Below are 15,476 nucleotides of genomic sequence, written 5' to 3'. Positions count from 1 at the left end.
AAAAATATGTCACTTACTCGTAACCATTGTTTTTAAAAGACTCAATGTTTTTTGTAATATGAAATTTGATCTTGGGTAAAATGTACTACATATTGTACACTTTTGTTTTGGCAATTATTGCATTTTTAGTAACCAGTTACAACATTACATCAAAGAACTGATTCATTTTCCTTTTTCCTAGTTATCAGACAAAAAATCTCTACTCAAAAATATCCCATTACTTTCTAATAGAGAAAAAATTAAAAACAGATATATTGTGAAAGATACATACTTATTTATTTATTTATTTATTTATTTATTTATTTTTGAGACAGAGTCTTGCTCTGTCACTCAGGCTGGAATGCAGTGGCACAATCTCGGCTCACTGCAAGCTCCGCCTCCCGGGTTCACGCCATTCTCCTGCCTCAGCCTCCTGAGTAGCTGGGACTACAGGTGCCCACCACTACGCCTTGCTAATTTTTTTGTATTTTTAGTAGAGACGTATTTTTTTTAAATACAAAATTTAGCTGGGCATGGTGTTGGGTGCCTGTTATCCCAGCTATTCGGGAGGCTGAGGCAGGAGAATCGCTTGAACCTGGGAGGCAGAGGTTTCAGTGAGCCAAGATTGTGCCATCACACTCCAGCCTGGGGGACAAGAGCAAGACTTTGTCTCCAAAAAAAAAAAAAAAAAGTTGTTTCCTACCCTTCGTGGGGGAGTATAGAAAAAGGCAGAAGAGAAAGTACTCATATGGGAGACACTAAAAGAATTGGCGAGGAATGAGGAATAAGATCAAAGTGATCTTAGTTTAAGCAGAACCTTCATTAAAATTTTCAAGCAAGCCACAGCCAAAACTCAGAATAATCAAAACAGGAGATTATTCAGGAAAACTAGGAACAAAGTAGAATGCTAGGTATGGTGGGATATAGGAAGAACCCTGAGACCTTACTCTGAGACCTTAGCTATGCCCAGCTAGTTAAAGGGAAAATGGCAACTTTAGAAAATAAAGCTGACATGTCACAGGAAAAAGAATGGTAGAGGAGAAAATACTCTGACTTTGAATTCAGAAAAGAATAAATAGAGGTGAACTCGAGTCCCTTTTGAAGGCCCCAGGAAGATGAGTGCCTTTGCCAAAATAGTCTTTGGAAGCTCTTATTGAAGAATCCCTCTTGGGGAGAGCACTTGGTAAATGTCTGGGGTGGAGGGGAGCTCTTCTACTTCTCCTATCTTGCCTGGGTTTTGAGTGAGTGGTTCTTAGGATTCAGAGGAGTAAGGCACAGGCCAGGAAAGGCTTGTTTTGTTAATGGTTGGTTGGATGCTTTTACTTTTCAAAGTGAGGAAGAGAGAAGAGAAGAGAGGTGAAGATCCCTCAGGATAGAAAGAGGCTGAGGCAAATTGGGGGCCAAGGAAGATCCACATTTGTGGAAAATTATTTAAAGAATGTTGCCAGCCAGGTGTGTGGTGGCTCAAACCTGTAATCCCAGCATTTTGGGGGGCCTGCGCAAGTGGATTACTTGAGCTCACGAGTTCGAGACCAGCTTGGGCAACATGGCAAAACCCTGTCTCTACAAAAAATCAAAAATTGGCCAGGCGTGCTGGTATGCACCTGTAGTTCCAGCTACTCAGGAGGCTGAGGTAAAAGGACGGCTTGAGTCTGGGAGGCGGAGGTTGCAGTGAGCTGAGGTGTCACCATTGTACTCCAGCCTGGGCAATAGAACCAGACCTTGTCTCAATAGTAAATTAAAAAATAAATAAAGAATTGTCAGGTTCTAACTGAGGTCCTAGGGGAGTCAGTGGGTGAGTGGCAGGTAGCTAGAAAAACACTTGAGGAATCATAGACAGTTTCGACATGGCTTTACTCTTTCTCTGGGCATGAGTGAACCATATGGATAGTGTTAGCGGGGTAACTATACCTTTTTCAGACAATAGTGCCTCCGATCCCTAATGTGCCTCATGTGGCATGGTTACATAATGTGTGGGGTTGTGCGCCTGCACTCCAAACCCACTGAATCATGCTGCACCAGAAAGCCACTTCAGCCTACTCCTGACTAAAGTGCAGCCATATCACTTCCACTCCACCCCCTAGGCTGAGGACCTCCTCCAGGCCGGGATACATGACCATAGGGGTCATGACCATGGGATACTGAATCCATATCCCACAACAACAATACAGACAGCAACAGCTCACTACTAGGATCCCAGCTATGCTATTTAAGACTATTAGGGCCCAGCGTAGGCCAGAGCCTGGGGAATGCCACCGTCTCTGCAGGGGGTCATCAGTAAGGCTCTCAACTGCCTTAATCTCCCATGAGACCCCTTGCAGGGCAGCTGTTAAGTTCTGCTGATTGTCAGGGATAAAGTTACAAAACTGTGTTTCTAAAAGGACACAGGTACCACTTGGGCAACAGTTATGATGCCTAAGGCCATTTGGTTTTGCCACACCACCTTTCTGATCTGATCAACCTCATCCGTTAACAGGAAGAGGGCCACTCAGGTGTAATTCAGAGCCCAAGTGGTGTGCTCTACTAGAGCAGTAACTTGTGCTTCTACAGTTATGACACCTACTCCAGGGATAGTCATTGCCAAGGGGTAGAACCACCAGGGTGCTCGTCGCACTTGCAAAAACCAAGAGCGTAGCACCTCCCAGTTACATAGACATCTGGGCAACATGGAGAGAACAGTGGCAGGTACATAAGGCCACTCCAAGGTACAACATCCAATCCAGTCATCTGGTAGGTAAGGCCACCCTGTGTCCCCACAGATCCATAAAGTCTCAGGGGCAAAAAGTCCATTGGGTCCTGACCTTGGTGGGACCGCTTGTTCCATCCTACCTTCGGTGGGGTGACACGTTATGTTTGCGCAGGCCATGACAGGTACCCATCCATCCCACAGTGGTGTTACCCCAATGTTGCTCTATGCACTGCAGTGCCTGGGCCAGGGGTACTACATGTTCCCCCGCTAGGCAGCCCCACCTGTCATAAACGCTACAGGCCAGCCAGTGGGTGGGCGCACCATGGGTGTTGCAGCATCCTTTGTCCAAAGCTTGCCACTTGGCATTCCAGGTGTCAGCCATGGGACCCCAAGTCTCCAACTATGTCCAGTTCTCTGCAGATGTGGGATGCATGTGCCAAGGCAAGCTATCTGCAGCTGCTGCTGGAAGGGTGGTGCAGACCCAACAGTTGAAAACATTGCTGACCTCAACATAGGTCCACAATGCAGTTGGAGCATGTTAACCTATGTCGAAGTGACAGAGCAAGCACAGGTGCTAATGGGGGTAAATCACGTCCCTCAGGCAAAATGCAGGCTAACCTTTCATCCCTGGATAACAATGCAACCGCCAAGGGCTTTTGCCCTGGGCGATGGTACCACACCTTCTCAGCTCCCTATGGTTTCTTTGAGTCCTGTATCAGTGCCAAAGTCACGGGGGAGTTCACAATAGGCCACACAGACAGTACATGTGTCCCCCAAGGAGGGCTCCTTCCCCGGCCGCCCCACCTTGAAAGCCAACCACAGGGGCCATGCATCAAACACCCATGGAGTGACACGCAAGTCACACTGCAGACCCTCCCCCCAGGGAGCTGTGATGGCCAACCACCAGCAGGGGGGCACTTGGAGGATCCACACCCACAGCCAGGTTTTCTGTTCTCCTGCCTTCAAGGGTGTTGGAGCAAGCAACAACAGGTTACCGTTCGTCCCCGTATCTGGTCAGCGGAGGTCATCCCTGGTACGTATCTGCAACTGAGTGGGACGGTGGCCCGGTGTAACAAAGCCTCCACTGGGACTGGGCCGCCTTTCGGTGGTCATCTATTCAAGGTTTGAAGCACCAGGTCCAGCCTTGAACTCCAGCACCACAAAGATGGGGGTGTGACATGCAAGCCTAACACATTCTTCGGGAGCCTGTTATATCGCTCAATCGTACCCACAGCTTGTGGGTTGTATGGCACATGGAGTCCCCACTTTATGCCCATTCGTTGTGCCCATTTTTGTACCTGTTGTCCAGTGAAATGTGTTCCCCTATCACTCTCAATGGCCAAAGAGTAACCACACAGGGCACATAAGTGTTGCAGGGCCTGAATGGTGTTCTGTTGGGTGTCTACCCTGCAAGAGTAGGCGAACAATAGGCTTGTGGCCATGTCCACAGCTGTTAGCACATGTGTGTACCCTAGCAGCTTCAGCAGTGGCCCAATGTAGTCTACTTGCCACCTGATCAAGGGCACTTGCCCTATCGTTACTGTTGTGTAACACTGGGCAGCTGCCTCTGATTAGGCTATGTCTGAGCACATGCCGGGCATTTCTGACAAGCCTCCCAAATATCTTGCATGGGCAGGGACAGATCCCAATGCATATTGACCTGTGACGTCAGTTTACTCCCACACGTCCCAGTTTCTGGTGTAGCCACATGACCACATCTCATGTAGGTGCCAACTCTAACCATCAGACCTTGGCCAAGACATCTGCCTCATCATTGCTTGGGGTGACCAAAGGCCACTTCTGTATTTTCCTGGTAGTTAATCACAAAGTTAAACCTTGATAGACCACCCAACTATCCGTACAGATTACCATAGGTTTCACCTCCTTGGTGATCACCATACATACTGCTCTATGTTCAGCCTGTCGGCCTCTTTGTCTGTACCCAGTTTCAAACCATATGGTGTCAGTACTAGGTTGGACTGCAACAGGGGTCCAGGCAGCAGTAACACTTCGGCTAGACCCTGGCCTCTTTGTCCATACCCAGTTTCAAACCATAAGGTGTCAGTATTAGGTTGGACTGCAACAGCAGTCCAGGCAGCAGTAGCACCTCGGCTAGACCCATCTGTGTACCATGCCACATCGGGAATGGGGAGACGCCCTTCCTTAAATGGTGAAGGCTCAGGGTCTAGGGGTGCCTCGGGCCTTATCTTGCATTAAGACTACAGGTCCCAAGACCTTTTGCAACTCTGCTGCTAAGGGGCTTGTACTCAGCATACTCCACCACTCCAAGTAGGTGCCCCACTTTGCCAAGGTGGATATCTGTGCCATCCCAGTCCTGGGGTTCATTACCCATGATGCATCCATCCTGCTATTGGGTAAGTCATTCGCACAATGACTGCAGCCCATCCTGTCACACTCTCACAAGCCTAAAGGGCGGCATATACAGCTGCTAGCTGTTTCTCTATCAAGGAATACCAGAGCTCAGCTCCCTTCCATAGGGATCAAAAGCCTAATGGCATTCTCAAGCGCTTCTTGTGCTGCCATCTGTGGTCACATGCACATCCAGCTCAAATGGGTACCCCTGGTCAACTACAATTACCCATAGGGCTTGTGCCGGCTGAATAGCCTGCTTGGCTGGCAGGAAGCCAGTCTCAGCCACATCATTCCAATCCGAGGTAGCTCCCTTCTTTGTTAACCAATGCAATGGTTTTATCATTTGAGCTGAATTGGGCACAAATGCCCACCAATATCCCAGGAGGCCCACAAAAGTTTGCAGGTGCTTCACCGTGGTGGGGCGGAGATATGCCTGAATCTTATCAATGGCCTTTGTCTCACCCAACCAGATAACTCCCAATAATTTGGCAGATAATCTAGGCCCTCGGACCCTGGATTCATTGACAGCCCAACTGCAGGCTGCCAAATGTTGCTACAAGAGGGGCACTGCCACTTCTAAGTCTGCCAGAGAATCAGAGGTTAATATAATATCATCAACATAATGGAATAGGCGGGCCTCTTCTGGACATTGCCAGGTGGCTAAATCTGTGGCAACCAGACCATGACATATGGTGGGGCTATGCACATAGCCCTGTAGCAACACTGTGAAAGTTCATTGTCCCCCATCCCACGTGAAGGTGAACTGTTTCTAGCTTTCTGCAGTGATGTCTATGGAGAAAAATGTATTGGTCGAGTTCACTACATAGTGGTACTGTCCCAGTTCTGTCATCAAATGGTCCATCAAATCCATTATTGATGGTACAGCTGCACGCAAAGGGGGTGTTACTTAATTTAGTTCCCTCTAGTCCACGGTCATCTGCCAAGTGTCATCAGGCTTTCTATCTGGTCACACTGGAGAACCGTAGGGGTTGTAGGTACCACACACTATCTGCACCTCCTCCAGGTTTTAATTGTCTCAGTTATCTCTGTATGCCCACCCAGGCTTCACTTTCACTGATCAGCCTGCATAACTGTCAATGTAAGCAGGTTTGCCTGGAAACTTATCTAGGTTCCCATAAATAAGGCTGCAATCCATGCCAGTATCCGCCAGTGCCAGCACCCACTGTACATTGGTGGGGGAGCAGTGGATCGCTAATTCCACATGTGGCCTCCAGTCATCTAGTGTCCCCACAAGCCGGGGACCTCAGCCAGTTCCCTAATCAAACAGAAAAAGGCTCTACATTTCCACCTGGCTGCAGCAAGTAGTCTTTGAGCTAAAGCACCCAGGTGGGACCAGGTGGCACCGGGTGGTGCAGCAACATCTTTCTCCCCCTTGGGCATTTTCTGGAATTGCTGCTCTGAAGACAACTATCTTCACAAAGTTAAGAGTACTTCATTGGGCTGCTTATCAATTTTCTCTCATCCAATCCTGGCCAAAATCAAATCTATCTACATCTGTGAGCATGTCACTCATTGCGGCCCCCTTTTCTCCCATGGTGGGCCCCTGTGGGCAAGACATCTTCCCCTTCTTTACGGGACCCCTAGGTCCCACCAATGGCCTTCTGCTTCTCCAAGAGCCGCCACAGCAGTAGTCACTTCATGTATGCAGCACCCTACGTATGGGGTGAGGACAGCAGCTAGGAAGCCAAAGGCACTTGGGAGCACAGAACCCAACACCAGATCTCTCATGTGGGAGGTGAAATATTCATCCTCTGGCCCCCTGGGTATTCAGGTCAAACATAGTGTGATGGCTAATACTGAGTGTCAACTCGCTTCAGTTGAAGGATACAAAGTATTGATCCTGGGTATATCTGTGAGGGTGTTGCCAAAAGAGATTAACATTTGAGTCAGGCAGCTGGGGAAGGCAGATCCACCCTTAATCTAATCAGCTGCCAGCGAATATAAAGCAGGCAGAAAAATGTGAAAAGGAGAAAACAGGCCTAGCCTCCCAGCCTACATCTTTCTCCCATGCTGGACGCCTCCTGCCCTAGACCACTGGACTCCACGTTCTTCAGTTGGAGACCCGGACTGGCTCTCCTTGCTCCTTAGCTAGGAGACAGCCTATTGTGGGATCTTGTGATCGTTTAAGTTTTAATACTTAATAAACTGTCATTCATATATATATATATATATATCCTATTAGTTATGTCCAAGAGAACCCTAATACACATAGTCTGCCGCATACTTATCTCCCAGGTGACTTACACTAAATTGGCATACAATTGCCATTCACTCATGGTTTCAAGTATTTCACTGGTGTTGTTCCACACAGTCCGTATGGCTGCCCATAGCCACTCAATCTAGGTGTGGTCACCTTGCCCTTGTGTCAGCCACCAGCTAACCTGCAACTGCTGATGGAGGGAGAGGGTGAGTTGTGATAGAGACCATCTTTTCCATCTCAGAGGCAGAAGAGGAGATACTATCTGCTCCCTCATCCCACAAACGAAGCATCCAGATGAGCAGAGGTTCGCCTGGATGCTGACAGCACTGCTTGCCTAACTCCCACAACTCAGTCGGGGTGTAGGCAGTATCTGAAGTATGCTGCATTATGGTGGTGGGTCCATGAGCCTACCCTTGGGGCCCCAGTGGCTGCTCTTGATCTACCTTCTGATGGGCCACTGGATAAGCCCACAACAGGGGTTCTTCCTTCTTGGTATCTGACCAAGTGGGGGTCTCTGGCTGAGATAACCAACCGAGGCCTGCATTCACAGCAGCTTTTTAAATTAAATTTTATTTTTTTGAGACAGGGTCTCTGTCACTCAAGCTGGAGTGCCATGGCACAATCTCAGCTCACTGCACCCTCCACCTCCCAGGTTCAAGCAATTCTCCTACCTCAGCGGCCCATGTAGCTGGGATTACAGGGGCACAGCACCACACCTGGCTAATTTTTGCATTTTTAGAAGAGCCGGGATTTCACCATGTTGGCCAGGCTGGTCTCAAACTCCTGACCTCAGTAATCCACTCACCTTGCCCTCCCAAAGTGCTAGGATTACAGGCGTGAGCCACCCCACCTGGCCCACAGCAGCTTCTAATTCCTTTTCCAAGCACTGTAGCCAGCACTTCAGGCACCCCACCTACACCTGGAGGTCCCCATTCATGGCAGTTTCTAACTCTTTTTCTGAGCTGTGTAGCCAGGCCTCAAGGTGTGCTGCCTGCACCTGGAGGGCCCTTACCTGCATTGCATCCCTCAGGGACTGGGTGTATACTTCTTGTAGTGCAGTCAAAAATGCCCATCCAACTCTGCCAGCAAAGGCTCACTCCTCAGTGTCTGTGCTTCCAGCTGCTTCAGCACCTTCTCCATGCTCATGGGGGACCCAACTACTGCCACCCAGATTTCCACTGGAACCCATCCAAGCAGAACAGCCGCCACGGGGTACCACAACCCATGTTTCAGCCACATGGCCAACCTGGAATCAATGGGAGACCAAAGGCTCACTCTCCTCAGGATCCTGTTCATGATGCCAATTGTCAGGTTCTAACTGAGCTCTGAGGGGAGTTGGTGGGCAAGTGGTGGGTAGCTGGAAAAACACTTGAGGAAACATAGACAGTTTTGATATGACTACTCTCTCTCTGGACGCAGGCAAGCTATATGTACAGTGTTAGCAGGATAATTATACCTTTTATAGACAATAATGGCTCCAAGCCAAGTACGAGCTCACATGGGTGATCACCTAATGCACCTCATGTCATGTGGTTACATAACGTGCAGGGTTGCTCACCTGCGCTCCAAACCCACTGAGTCATGCTGCACCAGAATGCCACCTCAGCCTGCTCTTGACTAAAGTGCAGCTATTTCCCTTACAAGAATGTTGCCATTTTCACTGCTAAAGTTTTATTTTTTCTGTGATATAAGTACTGCTCTAGTTTCCCTAAAAACTCTTTAGTAAAGTCTAAAATGCTGCAAACACAATATATACATGTTTCTTTGAGAAATTCCAAATACTGCATTTAAGACAATGTAGTGAAACACAGAAGCAGCAGGTGTGGATCTGGGAAGCAGGAGTTTTGAAAAGTCAAGCATCCAGGGTAGTTGCAGAAATTTAGGAGGGGCTTGATCTTCCACAGACCATGAAATTGACAAAGGCAAAAGTCAATTATACCTACTTCTCTGAGGAGTAAGAGAACTCCAGCTGACAATACTGATAATTATACTAATTAATAATTACTGTAGAATCAGCTGCCATTTGTGAGGCATTTATGGATGAGACATTAAGAACCACAGCCTTACAAGCTTAAACTTGAACTACATTTTTGTCATTTGACTACCAATGATTCTAGGTCTCAGGTTATTTTTGTCATTGTTTCTCATTTTATCTCATCTCTGGTCAGTCAGCATTACGTTAAGGCCATTTGGGCAGGCAAAGAAGTATGATCCTTCCTCTTAATAAGCCTATAAGCTGAAGGGCTTTTATTTCACCCACACAGCAACAATATTTAATAGGGAAGGGAAAGGAAATTCCAAGCAAGTTGGAGGATGAAGACAACCCAACCTGTTGTCTGAGGTTTGTCTCCCTTCCTCACTGGCATTACAGTTACACCCTCCAACTGGCCCCCACTCCACCTGCAGCCTTCTCCCACTGACTTTCAACTCAGCAGCCAGAGTGGTCCTTACAAAAAGAACATCTGAAGGTCATACTATATCACTCCGCCACATTCACCACTGATTCCCCATTTTACAGAGTAAACTCCCATCCTTTACATAAAGTTGCAAGCTTTGCACGATCCATGCACCAGAGGCCACCTGGATGCTTTAGCCTCTCCAGAGCCAGAGATTTCACCTCCTCTCTCACTCTGCTGTCTTGTGCCCACTCCACTGCACCACCAGCCAGTCTCAGCCTTTTGCCTTTCTACCTGCTCTGTTTTACTCTAGGGTAGTTGCATGATTCCTCCCCTCACTCCTGATAATCTTATCTGTGAGGCCTTCCTCATACCAGCTAACATAAAACAGGAAACCCCAACTTCCACCCTCTCATTGCCTCCCCACCTTATCTGATTTCTTATTCTCCACAATATGGTCACTAGATGCTACATTATATTTCTTTGTTGTCTCTCTCCCTTCTCTGGAATGTAAATTCCATCAGGCCGGGGACTTGGTTGGTTTTGTTCACTCATATCCAGCATGTAGAAAAGTGCCTGACATCTAGTAGGAACATAGTTTTGTTTGTAGCAGCCTTATTGAGATATAATTGACACAATTTTACTTTTGAATGAATGAATGAACGAGTGTGCAAAAAGAGAGAGTAAGAAAAGTTAAGGGAGCAGTCCCCTGCTGAGTAAGGCAATCATTGAAAATTACTTGTTTGAGGCTATGTGTTGGAGATCACTGAGGAAGCATAAAAAATTTTTTAAAAAGTGCCCATTAAAACAATCTTATCATGCCTCACATATGATCAATAAGAAAATAGATGGATTGAACTGGGGTGGGGAGAGGGGTGGGGCAGGGTTTTAATAATAGAGAAGTGATTGTGAATTTTAGGATTTCAAAACCTACAGATCAGTGTTTTTGTTTTGTTTGGTTTTGCTTTAAAAAAAAATCGCAGTTCTTTGCAGTTGTTTCTTTACAAAGAATATTTAAACTATGGTGTCACCATAGAAATGCATAACTAATGCAATGTTTTCCTCTTGAGTTCTGAAGAATACACAGGCCTTTTCCATAGAAGGTAAAAATGTGTTTAAAGACTGTAAAGACTACCTCTTTCTGTTGTAAAGGCTATAATCGCGAAATAAATCCCTAGATATTTCCCAGGACCTTTCTTGACCCAGAGGTTACTTCAAGTATGGCCCAAGGACCAGTGGCCTCAGCCACATAAATAAATTTCCAATATATATTTCATTTATTAGGTTGAGTTTAGCGTAAGTTATTAATGTTTGTCATAATGATTTATTCATTCTTTATGGGCAGTCCTCACTTATTAAAGATGTCATTGATTGGCTGAAATTAACAATTCCCTGTTAATTCACAATTCATATTTTAGTGTTAACTATAAAATAAAACAAAGGCTGCATAAGTCACAAATTAATTTACATTCGCATTGGAAATGTAAGGGAGCATAATGGAAGCTTAATAGACATGTAGAATATTGGTCTCATCTTGACCCACTGAGTCAGAATCTGCATTTGAATAGGTGATTCTTGGGTATAACAAAACTTGAAAAGCACTATTTTAGACAGCTGTTGGTACATTTTGGAAGGGAAGTGTGTGCAGGCCCATTGTGTTGCTGAGAATTTATTTAGAGTTTCATAGCCCCAGATACCAGCACCCCAAGAACAGAAGGGGGAGCCCTAATCCCCCAGTTGCCAGTTGAAAAACTGGTTATAGTTACTTCCTGTTCTTCACAGGGCAGGCAATGTGAAATGGAGTATTAGAAGCAGCAGAAGCAGAGGAAGGAGAACAAAAAATACCTGCTACCCCTTTCTGGTGGGGTTGCAAGCAAGAGGAGAATCTGGCAAATCCCTGGGGTCTCAGAAACATATGGAGGCCACTGTCAGAGCACCAAGCAATCAAGGGGAAACTAGGGAAGAACAGAGTCGAAATCTTGTTCTTCTACTTCTGTATACTGTTCTGAGTCTCCCTGGTTATTTTTCATCTCTTTAATAAATTTCCTACACTTCTGCTTTCTCTTTTTTTTTTTCCTCTCAAAAGTAACAGTAGTAATAATGATAATATCTTATATCCACATGATGCTATATACTCTCTGGTACATAGTAGATATAGCAGTCTTTTACAAAAGGCAAGCTTGTGGCTGTTTTGCAAATGATAAATGTTCCATACACTTTCTCCCAATTTTCAATTGGGTTATCATTAAAAGTATTTCTTGTTTTTTATTCATTTTGGCAAATTTTGGAGGGTTTTGGTGTGTTTGTGTGCACACAAGATAATCTGTTGAGTTATTGCCACAGTGAATTGAATGAGGAAAGTGAGGAAAAATACTACCATTAAGTAGATCAACCCCCTTATTTTGAAGATGATAAAACCAAGCCTGAAGGGTTTAAGTGATGTGACTTGGATCCTACAGCAAGTGAATAAAACCGGTATCTCCCATTCTTTACATTCCACGGTACACTCTACTGATATGCATGGAATAAATTTTAGAGAACCTGTGAGCTAAATCTTAACCTTGTGTGTAAGACAGATTTCACCTAAATGGTCCTTTAAAAAAGATAGCTACTCTTACGATTCTTTAACTTTCACAGAAGCAGAATTTATAAGTTCCTGTGACTCATGAGATACAGTATGATTAAGAAGGGCTTTGAAAAGTGCAAAGCACCATACAAACATGAGAGATTGTTTCTAATAATGACTGGTGCCCATAAGCCTTTATTGCCGAGAGTGTCTTTGCAATATCCAAATTCAGTGTCTCCTTTTGCAATGTGAGACAGTCCCTGTTTTGTTCAATTTTGGAATATTTTCACCATCAGTTTCTCAAGCATCTCACTCTGAAACCAACTGGTTTATCCTGACATGCTCAATTATGAGTTTATGTTTCATTGTGTTTCACCTTTGCTCTTGATCTCCATGCTTTGGCATGGCGGTAATTTGACAACACAAATGGCTTCCCAGACCCTATCTGGACCATCCACTTTGTTGCTTTGCTTTGAAAATGAGTCTAAATTTGAAGGAAATGCGATAAAGGAGGTAGGAAATGTATCATCTCGGCCCTTGGCAAACTCTGTGTTTTGTTTAAATTCTTAGTCTTGACAATTTGTCTCACTTCTTTTCCGATTTATTTCACAGGGATTACATAAACTAACGTGGCCCATGAGCTGTGTAGCCCAACCGTACAGTGTACTACACTTTCCTCTTCTAAATGGGATTGTTGAAACCAAAGCCTGAGAGGAAATAATCCAAAATTTTCTTTGATTTCCCCAGGATGTCAAATCTCCTGACTTCTCTGACACCAACTGGATGTTTTATTCACTTAGACTGTGGGTCTGTACCAGCTGACTCCATGCAAAAAATAGATCCTTCTGGGGCCAGGTTGAACTACAGAGTCAAACAATTAACAAAGATGTGCTTTAGATTCTTCAGTTACTGAAATTGAATAACCTTATTTTCTTGAAAGCAAAATAAAAGCAAAGCAGATTCCTAGAGTTTATATAACATTGAAATAAACACTTAAAAACTGTATTCCTCCTTTCTTTTCCTTTAGGCATATTTTCTTTCTCAGATATTATAAAATCTAAAATCTATGGCTATGACCAGTTAATTTTTGTTTAATGAAAGGATAAAAAGTTCACTTTATTGACAAAGTCACCCTTCACAAAAAGATGCTGTGCTAGGTATAATTTCTAAATCCTTTAGTCAATTTCATTTTCTCCACCTTTTTAGTTTGGTCTGCTGTAAGGTCAGCCTGCTGAAAGAAGAAGGCAGTAAAAAGAGACCTTCAACTGGCCCAGTCCCAGGCCTGGTTGCTGATAACAAAAAGGGCTGTGAATTATAAGTTTAAAAAAAAGCAGATAGACAAGGGTAGATATCATGCCTAGACTCTCAACCCAGGCTAAGCAAAGCCTGAGTGAGCTTGTTCAGGTTTCAACCCAAGTGAAGCTGGACAAAAATTGTTCATTTGTGGCTGTTCTTTATAAAGTTGCATGCACTCTCTAGCCAATATTCTCCACCCTTACATCCCAAGGGAATCATTGTAATGATAAAAACAAGTGGAGAGAGTGCTGAATGTCAGTCCTCAATCACTCCCTCCCACAGCAAACAACCCATACAAGTGTCAAGAAAAATTTCCCTGGGTGTTGGCAAAAAGTCACTCTTGCAGTGTGCTTACGAATTTAGATTTTGAGCATGTTGCTTTACCAATGGGAATATTTTTATTCTTAAAATCACAAGAGGTTGGCATAAGAAAATAAACTGCCAAGGATATTTGAAATGAAGTGCATTGTTCTGCTCAATGAGTCACATTTACAGACAGAGCCTTTGGAGCTGCCACACCTCCGACCTTCTACTCTGAAAGACACAGTGAACAAGCAGAACAAAACCAGGGCTGGGAATTCAGTTCGGGAGAAAAGGCAGCTAAGCTGACCTTTGAACTTTAGAGTGAGACACTTGGGCAGCCACGTAATGACCAGCGTCATCTCATTCTCAAGGGAGAGCACCATGCCCAAGCACTGCCTGTCAAGAGGGAGCAAGAGGGAAACTGTTCTAGAACAGAAGAGATGCCTTCTAGAAAACAAGAGTAGGGGAAAGAATTTTTACGCTATAATCCAGGGCTCCTTCACTATCTGGTTTTATTTACTTCTCCTGACTCCATTCATTCAGTCATTCAACAGAGAGTTTACTGAGCTAGGTGCTGGGGAAGTACTGAATAAAAACAGACTCCATCCCTTCCCTCATACAGCAGGAAGCTGACAATCAATTATACAATATAAATGTGACACTGTTGCCATGATCATGCTGCAAAGGTGAGTTATCTGATGCTATAGAAGCATGAAAGAAGGGAATTCGACCTAGTTATGGAGCTCAGGCCAGGCTTCCAGGACACAGCTGGAATTTGAAGGAAAAGCAGGTGAGAAGAGGCATGAGAATAGGATTCAAGCAAGACAGCAAGGGGAAAAAATCCCAACATCTGTCAACATTGCAGTGCAATATCGAAGCCCAGGTTCAGAAGACTCCAACCTTGGTGTGAAGAAGAGTGACATCACACTGCCCGTGAAGATGGACAGTAGAGCAGAAAAGAGACAATGTTGGTGAAATCCCTGTTGAGAGCAGGGACAGACCCTTTCCTAACTGCTACACTTCCTTCCTCAGACATTCAGAGATGGGGCCACAGCAGGGAAGAGTCTCAGGTTTTGCTTGCTGTGGAGCTCTGACGCTGTGAATAAAACTTTTTCTTTAGTTTTACAATAGCTGTCACTGTGCGGCATTTTTAAACACAAAGAAGAGGGAGAAACAAGGTTGCTAAGATAATTTAGTAGCTAAGACAGAACATGATATACTGAAAAACTGGGATTTGGAGTCAGTTGGTTCATTCTAGTATGATAATAACACTCCCAACCTTGAACAAGTTACTTAGATTTTTTTGAACATTAGTGCTGTCACCCATAAAATAGGTATAATAAAATCCATCACTCAATAAATGTTAGTTTCTTCTCTCATTGGCTAATTTTCATAATCAGAATTTCCAAGACTCGGTGTTTTCACTTGAAAAGTACGAATTATACCTGCATCAGAGTATTGATATTTAAGTAAGTTCATTTGTAAACTTTAAAGCATGAAGTAAGTATCAGGTATTATGAAACAGTCATAAAATATTTGAGAAGGTTACTGTAGATTAGATCCTGTTTTCGGTTCTAGAGAAATGGAAGGTTAACTGAAGCGGGACCTTGCCCTTAGGAGACAGCTGAAGGAAAAGTTTATTCTTCTTCCTGA

Source organism: Colobus angolensis, unplaced genomic scaffold (genome assembly GCF_000951035.1).
Source record: "Colobus angolensis palliatus isolate OR3802 unplaced genomic scaffold, Cang.pa_1.0 Scaffold41, whole genome shotgun sequence".
Classification (NCBI taxonomy): Eukaryota; Metazoa; Chordata; class Mammalia; order Primates; family Cercopithecidae; genus Colobus; species Colobus angolensis.
This window is presented reverse-complemented; position numbering follows the sequence as displayed.